The sequence below is a fragment of the Hippocampus bargibanti genome, linkage group LG11, assembly GCF_051943395.1.
Source record: "Hippocampus bargibanti isolate YZ-2025 linkage group LG11, ASM5194339v1, whole genome shotgun sequence".
NCBI classification, from domain to species: domain Eukaryota; kingdom Metazoa; phylum Chordata; class Actinopteri; order Syngnathiformes; family Syngnathidae; genus Hippocampus; species Hippocampus bargibanti.
Genome location: NC_142744.1, coordinates 21,367,798 through 21,385,280, shown reverse-complemented (window position 1 = coordinate 21,385,280; position 17,483 = coordinate 21,367,798). Strand labels below are relative to the sequence as shown.

Here is a 17,483-nt window from a genome sequence, read left to right as displayed (position 1 = left end):
TCATGTAATGTGGATGAGAAGGTTTCTTCAGCCGTCATCTGTACAAAAGTGAAGGTTTCGGACGTTTCGCCTCCTATCCAGGAGACTTCGTCAGCGAACTAAAGTCTGACTGGTCGTATCGGCCCCATTTATATATCCCTAATGTCCAGACCTAGTGGTGCCGGACCCAGCTATGATAGGTCCCTACTCTCAGGTTGGGGGGGGCGCGGGACCCCCCCCTGTGGCCCCACTGATTGTTCCTACATTCCTGACTAACGATTGGCCTATTACCCCCACTCCCCCCGGTATCACCTCATCAGCATAACGACCCTCATCAGCATTGCGAAAGTTGCCTAACCTGTTTTGCCTGAGCAGGCTATTGTATGAACGATCCAAATTGAACCTCACACCACCAGACCGGTTTAATGAAGGATTTTGTTGTTTTATAAGAATCGCCTCTCGTAATGTAGTTTATTCCATACATTGTAAGAATGAAAATTGTAAAGAGCAGTACATTGGGGAGACTCAACAAATTCTCAAAAAAAGACTTTATCAACATCGCAGGGATAATACTAGTGGGCCTCAATCGGCAGTACATTTGCACCTAAAAGCTACTAACCACTCATTTGACGACAATGAGGTTAAAATCTTAGCGAAAGAACATAGATGGTTTGAAAGGGGGGTAAAAGAGGCGATTCTTATAAAACAACAAAATCCTTCATTAAACCGGTCTGGTGGTGTGAGGTTCAATTTGGATCGTTCATACAATAGCCTGCTCAGGCAAAACAGGTTAGGCAACTTTCGCAATGCTGATGAGGGTCGTTATGCTGATGAGGTGATACCGGGGGGAGTGGGGGTAATAGGCCAATCGTTAGTCAGGAATGTAGGAACAATCAGTGGGGCCACAGGGGGGGGTCCCGCGCCCCCCCCAACCTGAGAGTAGGGACCTATCATAGCTGTGTCCGGCACCACTAGGTCTGGACATTAGGGATATATAAATGGGGCCGATACGACCAGTCAGACTTTAGTTCGCTGACGAAGTCTCCTGGATAGGAGGCGAAACGTCCGAAACCTTCACTTTTGTACAGATGACGGCTGAAGAAACCTTCTCATCGATGGACCACTCCTGTACGACTGAGAGCTTACACAGACTCATGTAATGTGCCTCTCTTTCCAAACAGCAATTCCCTCTGACCTTTGACCTCCAACACCATTCCATCAAGCCATCAATGACCATCATAAAGGTAAATAAAACGACTTTATTTTATAGCACAGTTTATTTCTTTAATTACAGTCCTTATGGGATGTGACTCTCTTTCCAAACAGCAATTCCCTTTGACCTCGGACCTCCAACGCCATTCCATCAAGCCGTCAATGACCATCACAAATGTAAATAAAGTGACATTATTATATAGTGCAGTGCATTTCTTTCATTACAATACAATAGCACATTTATTATACATAGAATAAGGTATGTTGTGTGTAGTTTTAAGGCTTATTTAATTGAAAAGTATATTTTATGGAAACCTGGGAGCAGATTATTCCCATTTTAATGGTTTCCTATGGGAATTTTTTTGTGATACACACTTTTTGTCTTACACACTCTGTCTGGGAACCAATTAAGTTCCTGAGCTGAGGTCTCACTGTACTTCAATCATTTGGGGCGTCTCCATCTCTGTGATATGTTGATGATCAACTAAAAAGTGTAAATCTAAGGAAAGCAGAGAAAAATTCCTGATTGTGATGTTGTCAAATAAGGCAGATGTGAGTTCAGCTCTCGCGTTAACGTGGTTAACTTTTATTTGACTTCCAATGCAACCTGTTTCGCCCCGTCTCTCCCTCGTCTGGTCCTTGACGCCCCAGGCTCGCGCAATCACCCAGCAACACTAATCTTGTCAACAATTACACCTCATTGATAACTACTCGTTGTGTCTGTAATTAAAGCAGGCACATATTGTAGAAAATGGCATGTTGGCTTATCTTAAATCTAAATAACAACTCGTGAAAACAATTAGCACATGCAAAAATTATTAACTGCAAAAATATTTCTGCCATGTGCTCAGTCACTTCAAGCAGTTTGCTTTTGTCTTGTCTAACTGTATTATACCGACCCCTGGCGCCTGAAAGACGCACACAAGAATCTCGAAAGATGAGCTAACTTTTCATCCCAATCATCCATTTTCCAGACCGCTTTATCCTCATTAGGGTCTCGTGGGGGTGCTGGAGCCTATTTTTGGGGATGCTGGAATCCATTAATAACATTTTGTGTTTATGTTATGTTAAACGTTACAGAAGGAATTAAACTTGGATCTCCACAGAGTTATGATATTTTGGGCTTATAATGAGTTTGTTTAATTACATTTGTATTCATTGTATTTTATAAATTCACTTCAGATATCAGAGTAGATTTGTTGCCATTTATTGATTCCAATATGATTTGTTTCAATTTATTCTTTTACTTTTAGTATACAGTGATACCTTGGCTTACGAAAGTAATTGGTTCCCAGCGTGTAAGGCAAAAAGTGTGTGTCACAAAAATGACACATCACTCATTGTAGCAGCTCCGTGTGTATCCCGAAAAATAGTTCGTATGCCAAGGTAAAATTTCCATAAATGTAACATTCGCAAACCGCAAAGTTCGTAAGCCAAGGGGGTCGTAAACCGTGGTATTGTAGCAGTTGAGGAATGAGAACACACGGTCGATTGGAGTACGTCTTTATTCCAACTGCTAACAAGGAGAAAGTAAACCAAAACCGAAACTGCAGTGAAATATATGTGACATAAACCCGCTCCCTCCCGTACACCTGCTGGGTGAGATGCCCGGTCCCAGTGCCCGCCACACAGCCCCCCCCCCAGAACACCCAGAAGGACAGTCAAGGCGAAAATCTTGCAGGGGGCTTGACCAGCCTGCCACAACGACTATGCAGTCCGTCGTTCGGTGGTAAAGGTGAAATTGCTCGGGCAGGTGATCCGGGTGAGAACTGAGTGGGGGAACGACACTCAACCCTGGCATGCCGCGGAGAGGCTGGAGGTTTTGGAGGGCGTCCGCGACGTGGGACCTGGGCCGGCGAAACGTCCTCGCCTGCAATTATGTGAGCCGGCTTGAGTCTGTCTATAGAAATGCCCTCCCTTCTCCCACCCATATCGAGCACAAAACTCTTTTCCCTGTGTTCGAGCACTCTAAACGGGCCATCATACGGCGGCCGGAGGGGAGAGCGGTGGGCATCATGACGCACGAAGACGAAACGGGCTGACCTGAGAGCAGACGGAACGAATATTTTGGGGACGCCATGGTGAAATGGTGCTGGAGCCAGGGGCTCCCCTGGCACAAGGGGGAAAGAAGGTGCACCCGAAGCTTCAGGCAGGAATTCACCAGGGATGCGGAGTGGCTGACCGAGTACTAACTCTGCCGGAGCGGCGTTAAGGTCTTCTTTAGGAGCTGAACGTAACCCGAGCAGGACCCACGGAAGCCGGTCAACCCAGTTACCGTCCGATAGTGCGGCCCGTAGCGCGGCTTTAAGTGACCGGTGGAAACGTTCACACATCCCGTTAGCCTGTGGGTGGTAGGCCATAGTGCGGTGTACCTGCACACCCAAGGACTGCGCCATGGCCGACCAGAGCTCAGACACAAACTGGGGGCCTCTGTCCGAAGTGATATCGGACGGCGTGCCGAAACGTGCGACCCAGGATGACAGAAATGCGCGGGCAATGTCTGTCGAGGTTGTGGAGGACAGGGGGACAGCTTCCGGCCACCTAGTGGTCCGATCGACCATAGTGAGGAGATGTGTGCAACCCTGCGAAGGAGGGAGGGGCCCGACCAGGTCCACATGGACGTGGTCAAATCTCCTGGCCGGAATCGGAAAAGTTTCTAGGTTCGCCCGGGTGTGCCTGTGGACTTTGGCGCGCTGACATGCCACGCATGCAGCTGCCCACTTCCTGACGTCCTTTCTTAACCCAGGCCAGACAAACTTGGCCCCAAGTAGTTTGACTGACGCCCGGACGCCAGGGTGTGAAAGGGAATGAATTGAATCAAAAATTCGCCAACGCCACTCCTGCGGAACCACGGGACGAGTGCGACCCGTAGACACATCGCAGAGGAGAGCGGGACCCCCTTCACACACTGCCACCTCCTCCAGTTTCAGGGCCCTGCCTGCTGCCTTGAGTTCGTGGATGTCCGGATCCTCAGATTGGGCCGTGGCCATCTCTGAGAAATCCACCCCGAGCTGGACTGGACACACGATCATGCGTGACAGGCAATCGGCCACAGGGTTACATTTGCCGGCCACATGCCGAATGTCTGTTGTGAATTCGGAAATAGCCGCTAGATGCCGTTTCTGTCGGGCCGACCACGGTTCGGTCACCTTGGACATGGCGAATGTAAGGGGTTTATGATCTACGTAGGCGGTGAACCGGCGCCCCTCGAGGAGGAAACGAAAATGGCGTGTTGCAAGATAGAGTGCCAACAACTCTCTGTCGAAAACACTATACTTGCGTTCGTTATCTTGCAGCTTCCGACTGAAAAATGCAAGGGGCTGCCATTCGTTCTCCACAAGCTGCTCAACCACCGCCCCTACGGCAACATCAGACGCGTCGGTAGTCAAGGCCACCTGTGCGGTTGAGATCGGGTGGACCAGAAGAGTTGCACCCGCAAGAGACTCCTTGGCTCGTTCAAAGGACTGCACTCGTTGCGGGGCCCACTCGACGGGGTCATTAGCCTTCTTTTTTCTCAAGGCGCCGTAGAGGGGTTGTAGGAGGTCGGCTGCGTGAGGAAGAAACCGGTTGTAAAAATTTATCATGCCCAAAACTCCTGCAAAGCTTTAACTGTGGCTGGGCGGGGGAAATTCACCACAGCCTGCACTTTGGCGGGTAAGGGGATGGCACCCTGTGGAGAAATGCGGTGCCCCAAGAAATCGATCTTGGGCAAACCAAATTGGCACTTCACAGGGTTAACGATAAGGCCATGCGCATCAAGACGCTTGAAAACCATCCTTAAGTGCGACAGGTGTTCCTCTGGTGAAGGGCTGGCCACAAGAATGTCGTCGAGGTAGACGAACACAAAATCTAGGCCTCCCAAGACTGAGTGCATCAGTCTCTGAAAGGTCTGTGCCACCCCCTTCAGGCCAAAAGGCATACGGAGGAATTCAAAGAGGCCAAAAGGGGTTATTACTGCAGTTTTTGGCACATCTTCTGCCCGTACCGGAACCTGGTGATAACCGCGAACGAGATCAACTTTGGAAAAGATCACGGCTCCGGCCAAACGTGCGGAAAAGTCCTGGATGTGCGGAATTGGGTAACGGTCGTGTGTGGTTACATTATTAAGCCGACGAAAATCACCGCACGGCCGCCAAGAACCGTCACTTTTGGGCACCATGTGTAATGGTGAGGCCCACGGGCTGTTGGAACGCCTCACGATGCCCAAACGCTCCATCGTCGCGAACTCCCCTTTCGCCATTGCCAATTTTGCCGCGTCGAGGCGACGAGCGCGGGCAAAAACTGGCGGGCCAACCGTGGGAATGAAATGTTGTACCCCGTGTTTTGTATCGGCATTGGAAAAGGCGGGTGTGGTTAACGACGGATAATCGGTCAGCAGGCGTTCATAAACGTTACCTGACGTTAAATAATTTGCGTGCGTCAACGCTCCAAGCCCTCCAGCCTCACATGGTAAAGTGGCGAAAGAGATGGCGTCGATCAAACGACGGTTAGCAATGTCCACAAGCAGTCCATGAGCGCATAAAAAATCCGCGCCGATTATCGGAACTGTAATCGAGGCCACAATAAAGTCCCATTCGAATTTTCGTTCGTGGAAACACACAGTTACCGACCTGGTGCCAAAGCTGGCGATGGGCGAGCCGTTAGCTGCGCGCAGGGACATCCACCTGCCGTCTTGTCCGAGGCCGTGGGCGTCAGCAGGCTTACTTGTGCCCCGCTGTCCACCAGAAAACGTCTACCTGACGAGGAGTCTGTGATAAAAAGCAGCTCGCTTTCGTTGCCGGCACCCACGGCCGCTATTGGGTTTACCGGAGCCTCGTAGGTGCAGGGTGGTGTGCAGCGTCGGGCCTTGGCGCCAAACCGCTGGTGGAAAAAACAGAGGGCTTTCTCGTGTCGCTTCCGCGTGACCACTCCGGCTACTAGGGTCGGGTCGATGTTCGCTGCCGCTCCGTCGAGGGGTTCGGCCGTCACGCTTTGCACGGCGAACCTCCGTGTCGCCAGCAGCACCCGGTCCGCTTCTTCAGCCAAACCTCGGTAGTCGCCGGTGGCTAGGCACGTCGAGTTGGCTAGCACGGCGCGCACAGAGGCCGGTAGCTGGCGAAGGAACACGTGGGGGAACAGGAATCCGCCGTCATCCGAACCCAGTAGCGACAACATTTTGTCCATCAGGTCCACTGCTGTTCCGTCGCCGAGTCCGGGAAGAGAAAGAAGCCTGTCTGCTCTCTCAGAGGCCGACAACGTGAACCGTCGGAGCAGCAGGTGTTTGAGCGCTGCGTATTTTTCGCTCGGTGGAGGTGCACGCAAGAGAGGCAGCACACGACGAGTCGTCTGTTCGTTGAGAGACGCCACGACCAGATAATATTTCGGCTCATCTGTCGTGACGCCTCGTAGGTGGAAAAGCGCTTCCACATGTTGGAACCACGAAGCCGGGTCGCTACTCCAAAACTCGGGCAGCTTCGCTGCGTAGGCGGCAGCTGCGAGCTGAGGCGCCGGTCGTGGCGGCATGGCCGTGGAAGATATCTCTTCGTCTGCTGCCATGAACATTTCGAACGTCGGGGTCACCAGTGAGGCAGTTGAGGAATGAGAACACACGGTCGATTGGAGTACGTCTTTATTCCAACTGCTAACAAGGAGAAAGTAAACCAAAACCGAAACTGCAGTGAAATATATGTGACATAAACCCGCCCCCTCCCGTACACCTGCTGGGTGAGATGCCCGGTCCCAGTGCCCGCCACAGTATCACTGTATTTATAATGGATTTTTTTTTGCAACACCCAAACATTACCAGATTGCATAATGAAGTAAACCATCCATCCATTTTCCGTACCGCATTATAATAATAATAATAATAATAATAATCATCATCATCATAAAAATAATAATAATACATTTCATTGATAAGTCTGTGTAAGCTCTCAGTCGTACAGGAGTGGTCCATCGATGAGAAGGTTTCTTCAGCCGTCATCTGTACTTTTTGAAGGTGTTGGACGTTTCGCCTCCTATCCAAGAGGCTTCGTCAGCGAACTGAAGTCTGACTGGCCTATTTATATATCCCTAATGTTCGGACATGGCGGCGCCGGACACAGCTATGATAGGTCCCTACTCTCAGGTTGGGGGGAGCAGAGGACCACTCCCTGTGGCCCCACTGATTGTTCCTACATTCCTGACTAACGACTGGCCTATGTGCCCCACTCCCACCGGTATCACCTCATCAGCATTACGAATGTTGCCTAACCTGTTTTGCTTAAGCAGGCTATTGTATGAACGATCCAAATTGAACCTCACCCCACCAGACCGGTTTAATGAAGGTTGTTTTATGACAATCGCTTCTTTTACTTTTTTGTTTTACCCCCCTTTCAAACCCACTATGTTCATTCGCTAAGATTTTAACCTCATTGTCGTCAAATGAGTGGTTGCTAGCTTTTAGGTGCAAATGTACTGCCGATTGAGGCCCACTAGTATTATCCCTACGATGTTAATAGTCTTTTTTTTGAGAATTTGTTGAGTCTCCCCAATGTACTGCTCTTTACAGTTTTCATTCTTACAATGTATTGAATAAACTACTATTACTTTGTTTTTCATTTGGTAGCCTATCTTTTGGATGCACTAATTTTTGCCTTAACGTATTTATCGGTTTGAAATAAGTAGGAATTTTGTGTTGCCAAAGGACTGTAATTTTTCAGAAACTCCTGCAATGTAAAGTACTGCTACTCCTCTCCTTTTTGTATCTTGAAAATTTTTGGTTTCATTCCCTATTCTTTCTTTCTGACATTTGTTGAATGACCACCTCAGCCCCAGAAGAAAGATTCAAAAGAAGCTAACAAAATTTATGACGCTACAAAACGTAAACTTACATTATCCAGTGACTGTGAGGTGTTCTTGAGAGTTTTGAAAGGCGCTTAGAAATTAAATGTATCATTATTTTTATGAAAAGCGTCGTGGAAAGAAGGGTTCACGTGGCTTGCAGCCGACGACGCAAAGCAAACATTGCATTGGACAACTTGAGCAAAATCATCAGCGAGGGATATTTACGAAAAATTAAGCAAGGGAGTATTTGTGGTAGGTAGATCCTTAATACTTTGCAACAATGGTTTTTTTGTGAGTAGTCGTCCTATTGTGTTTTGTGTTGTGAAAAATGGGGCAGGCAACTTTATGGCCGGGCTGGCAACTTTTCAGAGTTGTTTGCCCTGGTGTCCGGTAACTTTTTGTCATGAGTTTCAGACACTGCTTTATATTACTTCCGGGTTGAGTGAACACTGGCGCATGTGGCCGCCGCTGCTCACCCGCAGAAAAAATATCCTGTGACTGTAAAGTGTCCTTGAGAGTTTTGAAAGGTGCTTATAAATGAATTATTATTATTATTATTATTATTATTATTATTATTATTATTATTATTATTATTATTATTATAAACCACAAGTCTGAAATGACTTCTTCTGTTTGAAAGTATAGCATTATCAAAATAAATGTATCTAAAATTAACTCAATTATTAACGATAATTAGCCTATAATTTCTCAGCTCTCATCTCATTTTCCGTACCGCTTATTCCTCATTATCCAACTGCCTGGTGTCAACCGTTGAGACCTTCAAGTTCCTGGGAATCACAGTCTCCCAGGACATGAAGTGGGAGGTTAACACCAACTCTATCCTGAAAAAGGCCCAAGAGAGAATGTACTTCCTGAGGCTGCTAAAGAAGCATGGCCTGCCACAGGAGGTGCTGCAACATTTCTACACGGCTGTCATCGAATCCATCCTGTGTTCTTCCATCACCGTTTGGTTCGGGGCCGCCACAAAAATGGACAAAATCCGACTTCAACGGACAGTTAAGACGGCGGAAAAAAATCATTGGCACCGCCCTACCCACTCTCGAGGACTTGCACACTGCAAGAATCCAAACGAGGGCGCGGAAAATCCTACTGGACCCTCCGCACCCTGCCCACCACCTTTTCCAGCTACTCCCCTCAGGCAGGCGCTACCGATCCATGCGCACCAAATCCAGCAGACATTTAAACAGCTTCTTCCCCCAAGCCATTAACTCTTTGAACTCTTTCAACAGTAGCCAAAATGGAACTGTATAGTGCCACTTAGCAGTTTTTTGACAACGATACTAGTGCAGCGTGTTCTACCGGAAACAAATTCCTTGTGTGACCCACATACTTGGCAATAAAGATGATTCTGATTCTGATTCTGATTAGGATCGCGGGGGTTGCTGGAGCCTATCTCAGCTGTCTTCGGGCACGAGGCGGGGGACACCCTGAATTGGTTGCCAGCCAATCACAGGGCACACAAAGACATACAACAGTCACTCTCACACTCACACCTAAGGACAATTTGGAGTGTGGGAGGAAACCGGAGGACCCAGAGAAAACCCACGCGGGTCCGGGGAGAACATGCAAACTCCACACAGGGAGACCGGACCGGGACGCGAACCGGTGACCTCTGCACTGTGAAGCCAGTGTGCTAACCACTCGACTACCAGGCCGCCTAGCCTATAATTTGGGTCAGGTTTTTTTTCAATGTTTTATTTTGATAATCACATTTATTTTGTGTTTGTGTCACTGTGAATACTTTTTTTCCCTGTGCGGTCATGCTAATGGTTTTAAAAAAATGTAAAGGTCGCCGAAAAAAACAAACAAACATTTGAGATGTAATTTTATTTTTATTCTTACATTCATCAATTTCGCACACAGCAAAAACGAAAACAACAACAAGGACAACGGCTCTGCTGTGACCATATGAGGTAGATGGCGAAGGCCATCGCCGTGCTGCTTCTCTCTGCAAAATTGCGTGAGCAACTTGCATATTTTTCAATGTTAATTCTCATGGACCTTTTGTGGGGTAGTAGGCTTATGATCACCACAATCATTTTAGGGGGTCTGATTCGATTGGCTTTCATGATTTGGTTTGGCAACTTGTTTTGTGAAAGTTCATTCCATTTCTTTACCCTCAGTAGATTCACTCACTCTGGCGTGCATGGAATCAAGCACATGATTATCAGTCCAACAAAATTCAAATTGAAATAAATAACTCCCTGGTGAGCTCATACAGACACGGGGTTAAGGACACATCTTAGGTAGATTCTTCCTGCTGACAGAAAACAACACCAAAACTGGGTAAAAGTGACACACATGCAAAAGAAAAATTGACAACAGAAAGTTGTAGCTAGTGAAGGGGGCTTGGAAGGCGCAAGATAGACTATAGAGTATTCATAATAATAATATGGTAAACTTTAAAAAGTACAGTAGTCTATTTTGTGTCACATCTCCTTAATTCATAGAAAGCCCATGCACAAACTCTTAGAAAACACATTCTCCCTTTCCAATAGAAAAGGCAATGTTAAAAAGGGACAAACTATGGAAAATGTAATTTTTATTGTTGTTTGATACAAATAGTTGGCTTTCTGGAGTGCCAGTGTACCCATTGTAAATGTGAAACTAAACAACCAAGTAAATCTTTGGTCAGCCTATTTCTGAAAATGTGTTGGGGCGAACCTTGTGGGACTTCTGCATAAAAGCCGCCCCAACACCAGGTTTATCCTCAGATGAGATGTTCGATTAGGCTGGGCGAAGAAACATCTACAGGCCCTGATGCTCCAGTATGGTCAAGGATCAAAATGTGCCCTATTTTCCGCAGTATAAGACGCTTCAGAGTATAAGGCGCACTGTCCATGAATGGTCTATTTGAAAAAAGTTTTTATATACAGTCTAGGTTGCACTGCATTATAAGGCGCACAGAATAGAAGCTACAATAGTGGATGTGGTTGTGTTCTGCATCCACTTGATGAAGCTACGCTAAAGGGAATAAAATGCAATACAATACAGCTTTATTTGTATTGAGCCTCCATCACTGCTGCAGCAGTAACAAAGCGCTTTACAGAACACTTCAAAGGCTACTTTCAAGAAATCTGAATATTAATCCAGATGTAAATAAGGCGCATCTGATTAAGACGCACTGTCAGATTTTGAGAAAATTGGATGCTTTTCGGTGTGCTTTATAGTGCGGAAAACAGTACATTAATTAGGATTACTGAACCGTAATAAGCAGCAAAGTTAATATTACAAAGCTAATATGTGTCCTTTAAATTCCATCTAGAATAAAAAGCCGTTATTACATGGAATGGCATAGTACATACAACGATATACGGTATGCCTAAAAGTTGTGTTCAAGCCTGTGTGAGAGGCAGTGGAGGCTAAGTATGAGGTGGGGGTTGTCAGTGGTGGGTCAATCTTAAATCTTCTTGTCTCCCATTGATGAAAAATGTTAGGGGTAATGGTAATAAAGAAGGGAACATCCTGCCTATAAGTAAGCAGACAGACAGTTTCTCAATGTTCCTTCGTAGGTAAGCAAACTGAACATTTTGCAAATGAAATGCTTGGCTGCAATATGGCCCACTTTGCCAAATAATGCACTTTGAATACAGCATCTACTGTCATATGTCCACTCGGCAGTGTTTTGTGTGGAGTTGTCAGGCAGTGAAAGGCATGACAGGACAAGAAAAAGGTGCAGCTCGACGATGTCTTTGGTGCCAAGAAGAAAGTAAACAAAGTGAGAATATGTCGTCCCGTCTTATTCCCACAAGTCTGATTTTCCCTTTTAAAAACCCTGAGATGAACACGTACGTCCACGAATGGGCGCACAGTGGCTGAACAAAAAAAGAAAGACAATTTGACATACAATCAGAGCATTGCATAGCGTCCATCAGGCGAGCACATCCGTGTCCTCCCATAGCGCGATTTCATGGCAGAAATGGCTGGCATTTGCTTTTGCTTTGCTTTTAGGCGAAATGGTTCAAACATGACGTCCAGTGAGAAAGTAGAGGGGGCGGTCCTCACTGCAGTTGGCCGTCTGGAACTCATCCCGCAGCCGGAACTGCCATTCGTCCTCCAGTTCTAGTCGCACAATGGTCTGACGCAGGGAGCTGCGGTCCTGGCAGATGACGCACAGGGTGGCGCCTGTAGGATGCCGTCGCAATACAGTTTTTTTTTTTAGGGTTAATACAAATCTGGGTGACACAGCTATAGCTATAACTAATCATTTGAAATGCAGTGGCGGTGTGCAGCTTTTTTTACAGGGGCCTTTAGAAAGGGATGACTTGAATTAATTGTCCTCTTAATTGCACAATTACTACGTCACATTATTAAAAAAAACATAAAAATATTCTAAGAAGGCAATAAACCACATTATGAAAAGATTTCAAATATGTCAAAGAAATGTGAAAATTGCCACAGCAATTTTTTGGAGTTGCTCAAACAAGCTTTGCTCTTACCATCCAAGAATCCAAAAGTGGCAATTTAAAATTATTCAACTCAATGTCAATAAAACACGCTAAAACGAATCCACCAAGCAAGAATATTTTGTTTTTATATAGAGTATATTGCTGTGTCATAATTTCACAAATTTCACAAGGAAGTCCAAGATGGCCCCGCATAGGCAGCTGTCAGCAAGTGCTCTCAAGAGCCTTGCAGTTTGGATTGGATAGATTGGATTGGATATGCCTTTATTAGTCTCACAGTGGAGAAATTTACATTTTTGTTGTTGTTTTTATGTGTTCTTTTGTCACTTTGTGTTGTTCTATATTGTGTGAAACAGATACGGATTGTTTTTAGCATTTTTGGCCACGACATTGCTCAAGGAGGAGACTGTACTGAGCAGTTACGCCTTTTCGGCAGCATGAATATGCCAGCACCGTTTTTGATTGGGAGGAATGTTGGCGCCATTTGAATGTCAACGCTGGACAGCTCTGGGGTGAGTGTGCTTTTTATGCACCTGTAATGGTCAGCATTTTCACAGCCCCGGTTTGTTCAGCGGAAAGGTTGGTGCTGTTGGACAGTCTGCAGCTGGATGGATGTATGGCTTGAGGAGCCCGCGATGAGAAGAAAGGAGCGTCAGCGCAAAACTGTCGCAGCTTGGAATTGAAGAGTATTTACATGGGACAGGAGATGCGAGACAATCTCTTCTCGTCAATGGATGCTACAGCTTTGTGTTTGCTTTAAACATTTAGCTTGTAGCAGACGTGCACAGTTCACCATGATGTCCCTGATCCACTGGTGAAAAGGGTGCTTTGATCCTCTCCTCTTTCATCTAGAGCTGCTTTATTTTTTTTACAACAAAAAGGCCGTAGAAAGTGATGAAGATTGAATGACTGTGTCTTGGTGATGTCATTTTTTTTTTGTTCTTTTGACTTTGAGATGACGTGGCGAGAGTGGCTGCCTTTCCAGCAGCTCCTGTATTTTGTTTTTGTACTTCTTCCTTTCCTTTCCCCTTCCTTCCATAAGGAAATGCTGTTGTGAAATGTACATTTCTCCACTGTGAGACTAATAAAAGGCAAATCAAATCCAAATTTTGGGTGGTGCATTGCCCCAGTGGTCCACCAGAATAGATCCGCCCCATTCACATCGACACATTCCAAAAAAAAACAAAAGCAACTTGGACTAAGCTTTCATTTTTTAATGGTAATAAATTTTGCTTATAATTTTTTTCTGACAAACAGAATTGTGGTCCCATGTGAGGTCAAATTCACTAACAACGTCATAGGAATATCATGAATAAATCACCTTTCAGGAAGTGAAACTTCTTCAGGAGTCCGGAGACAACGAAGGAGTCGCAGAGGTACAGCAGGAGGCCGCTGAACACCAGACCCTGGTGGTTGAGGTTGGTGGAGTGTGGGCGGGAGTTGATGTAGCACACGGATATCTGACACACACACACACACACACACACACACACACACACACACACACACACACACACACACACACACACACACACACACACACACACACACACACACACACACACACACAAACATATTTAATGTCATAGAATTTGGTGATTTCACGACTAAGTCCAGTGTGAGTGTTGGGCGACCTCTTCTGGCTTCTACGTTAGCAGGGAGAGCGATTTTTCAACAGCGAAAACAACAGATTTACATCGTATACTATTCTGTCGTATAAACCTTGCGTCTGGCATATTGAATGCATTTCAACTTATGGCCATTTGACTTACAACCGTAAGTCGGATGTTACCTGCATTTTTGTCATGGTGGCCAACAAGTGGCACTGCAGGGCTTCACCTGCAGTTACACACCTGTTGGTCATTGTCATTCGTGTCAGTTTAAAAGGACTCCTGTCATGACCATTCAGTGTCGGTCATTGTTTGCTTGTTTGCCCCTGTCTGATTTTTCGGGGGGTCCACCACCACCTTGCAAATGTGACAAACCTTTGGCTTTCCTTTGTGGAGTTTGCATGTTCTCCCCAAGCCTGCGTGGGTTTTCTCCAGGTACTACGGTTTCCCCCTCCCCCCCACATTCCAAAAACATGCATGGCAGGCTAAATCAAAAAACGGAATCGTCCTTAGTTGCGAGTGTGTGCACGGCTGGTTGTTCATCACTGTATGCATTCGGTTCGGGATGTCCCCCTCCGACTGCCCGAAGACAGCTGTGACAGACTCCAGCAAGCCATTGTGAAGTTAAAGCGGATTGGAAAATGTGTGTTTTCATTAATTTAGTTTTCAATTCAGGACTATGATCTACTTTCCAATAAGGCAACTGGGAAGAACAAACAACAAAAACAAGGTTGAAACTTGTAATGATGCTGGCGGGATATTATGAAGTTCACTGCTGCTATTTCGTGGCTGAACGTATGACTGTCACAAAGTAAAATTTTCATCTTTGTAAATTGGGGCATTTAAAAGTCAAGGTAGCGCCGAGCTCAATACTTACCTCCGGGCTGATATTGAGGTAGCTGTCAATGGACAAGACTGGGTTATTTGGGTTCTGAATTGCTTTAGGGAACAGTCGGTGGCTGCAGCTCTGCAGGAACCTTTCCAGCAAGAACTGAGCCGGCGCATCCAACAACAGACCGGTTTAATGAAGGATTTTGTTGTTTTATAAGAATCGCCTCTCGTAATGTAGTTTATTCCATACATTGTAAGAATGAAAATTGTAAAGAGCAGTACATTGGGGAGACTCAACAAATTCTCAAAAAAAGACTTTATCAACATCGCAGGGATAATACTCAGTGGGCCTCAATCGGCACGTACATTTGCACCTAAAAGCTACTAACCACTCATTTGACGACAATGAGGTTAAAATCTTAGCGAAAGAACATAGATGGTTTGAAAGGGGGGTAAAAGAGGCGATTCTTATAAAACAACAAAATCCTTCATTAAACCGGTCTGGTGGTGTGAGGTTCAATTTGGATCGTTCATACAATAGCCTGCTCAGGCAAAACAGGTTAGGCAACTTTCGCAATGCTGATGAGGGTCGTTATGCTGATGAGGTGATACCGTTAAAGGGGGAGTGGGGGTAATAGGCCAATCGTTAGTCAGGAATGTAGGAACAATCAGTGGGGCCACAGGGGGGGGTCCCGCGCCCCCCCCAACCTGAGAGTAGGGACCTATCATAGCTGTGTCCGGCACCACTAGGTCTGGACATTAGGGATATATAAATGGGGCCGATACGACCAGTCAGACTTTAGTTCGCTGACGAAGTCTCCTGGATAGGAGGCGAAACGTCCGAAACCTTCACTTTTGTACAGATGACGGCTGAAGAAACCTTCTCATCGATGGACCACTCCTGTACGACTGAGAGCTTACACAGACTCATGTAATGTGCCTCTCTTACCAAACAGCAATTCCCTCTGACCTTCAAGCCATCAATGACCATCATAAAGGTAAATAAAACGACTGTATTTTATAGCACAGTTTATTTCTTTAATTACAGTCCTTATGGGATGTGACTCTCTTTCCAAACAGCAATTCCCTTTGACCTCGGACCTCCAACGCCATTCCATCAAGCCGTCAATGACCATCACAAATGTAAATAAAGTGACTTTATTATATAGTGCAGTGCATTTCTTTCATTACAATACAATAGCACATTTATTATACATAGAATAAGGTATGTTGTGTGTAGTTTTAAGGCTTATTTAATTGAAAAGTATATTTTATGGTTATTCCCATTTTAATGGTTTCCTATGGGAATTTTTTTGTGATACACACTTTTTGTCTTACACACTCTGTCTGGGAACCAATTAAGTTCGTGAGCTGAGGTCTCACTGTACTTCAATCATTTGGGGCGTCTCCATCTCTGTGATATGTTGATGATCAACTAAAAATGTAAATCTAAGAAGCAAAAAAATCCTATTTTGTGTCAATGGCATTAGTTACCTCTTAAGGGTAACTTTTATTTGACGTTCCAATGAACCTTTTCAGCCCCGTGTCTTCGCGGCCTTACGAGGCTGGAACACCCAGCAACATAATTTGCAACAATTCAGCTCATTGATCGCCGTGGTCGAATAAAGCAGACATATTTAACAAGGCATGTGGCTTACTTAATCTAATAACAACTCGTAACATTACACATGGAAAAATTTTAATGTCATATTCTGCCTGTGCAGCATCAAGCAGTTGTTTTGCTTGTAAGATTAACCGACCCCTGGCCCTGAGAAACCACACAAGAATCTCGAAAATGAGAATTTCATCCAACTCCATTCACAGGAGGCCGGACTTTACCGATTAGGGTCTCTGGAGTGTGGAGCCATTTTTGGGGATGCTGGAACCATAATACTTGTGTGCCCTTGTTATGTTAAACTTACAGAAGGATGTAAACTTGGACTCCACAGCAGTAGAATTTTGGGCTTATATGGTTTGTTAATTACATGTTTCATGATTTTGTAATTCAGCTTCGCTTAGACGTGATTGTTGCTTTATTGATTCCAATAATTTGTTTCCAATTTCTCTCTTGTACTGTCTTAGTATACAGTGATCCTGGCTTACGAAGTAATGGCCCAGCTGTAAGCAAAAAGTTTGTACAAAAATGACATCCTCATTGTACAGCTCGTGGTTCCCGAAAAATGTTCTATGCCGTAAATTTCCTAAATGTCATTGCAAACGCAAAGTTCGTAGCCAAGGGGGTCGTAAACCGTGGTATTGTAGCAGTTGAGGAATGAGAACACACGGTCGATTGGAGTACGTCTTTATTCCAACTGCTAACAAGGAGAAAGTAAACCAAAACCGAAACTGCAGTGAAATATATGTGACATAAACCCGCTCCCTCCCGTACACCTGCTGGGTGAGATGCCCGGTCCCAGTGCCCGCCACACAGCCCCCCCCCCAGAACACCCAGAAGGACAGTCAAGGCGAAAATCTTGCAGGGGGCTTGACCAGCCTGCCACAACGACTATGCAGTCCGTCGTTCGGTGGTAAAGGTGAAATTGCTCGGGCAGGTGATCCGGGTGAGAACTGAGTGGGGGAACGACACTCAACCCTGGCATGCCGCGGAGAGGCTGGAGGT

General features: G+C 45.8%; 1 long non-coding RNA gene across 1 annotated transcript; it reads right to left on the bottom strand.

Moving 5' to 3' along the window:
- Nucleotides 1–9,834: 9,834 nt before the first annotated feature.
- Nucleotides 9,835–15,044, bottom strand: LOC148891927 (uncharacterized). The gene is made up of 3 exons (XR_016116419.1): nt 14,910–15,044; nt 13,744–13,882; nt 9,835–12,141 (listed from the first exon to the last, which is right to left on the bottom strand). It is a non-coding gene; the product is annotated as an uncharacterized LOC148891927 (long non-coding RNA).
- Nucleotides 15,045–17,483: the final 2,439 nt, after the last annotated feature.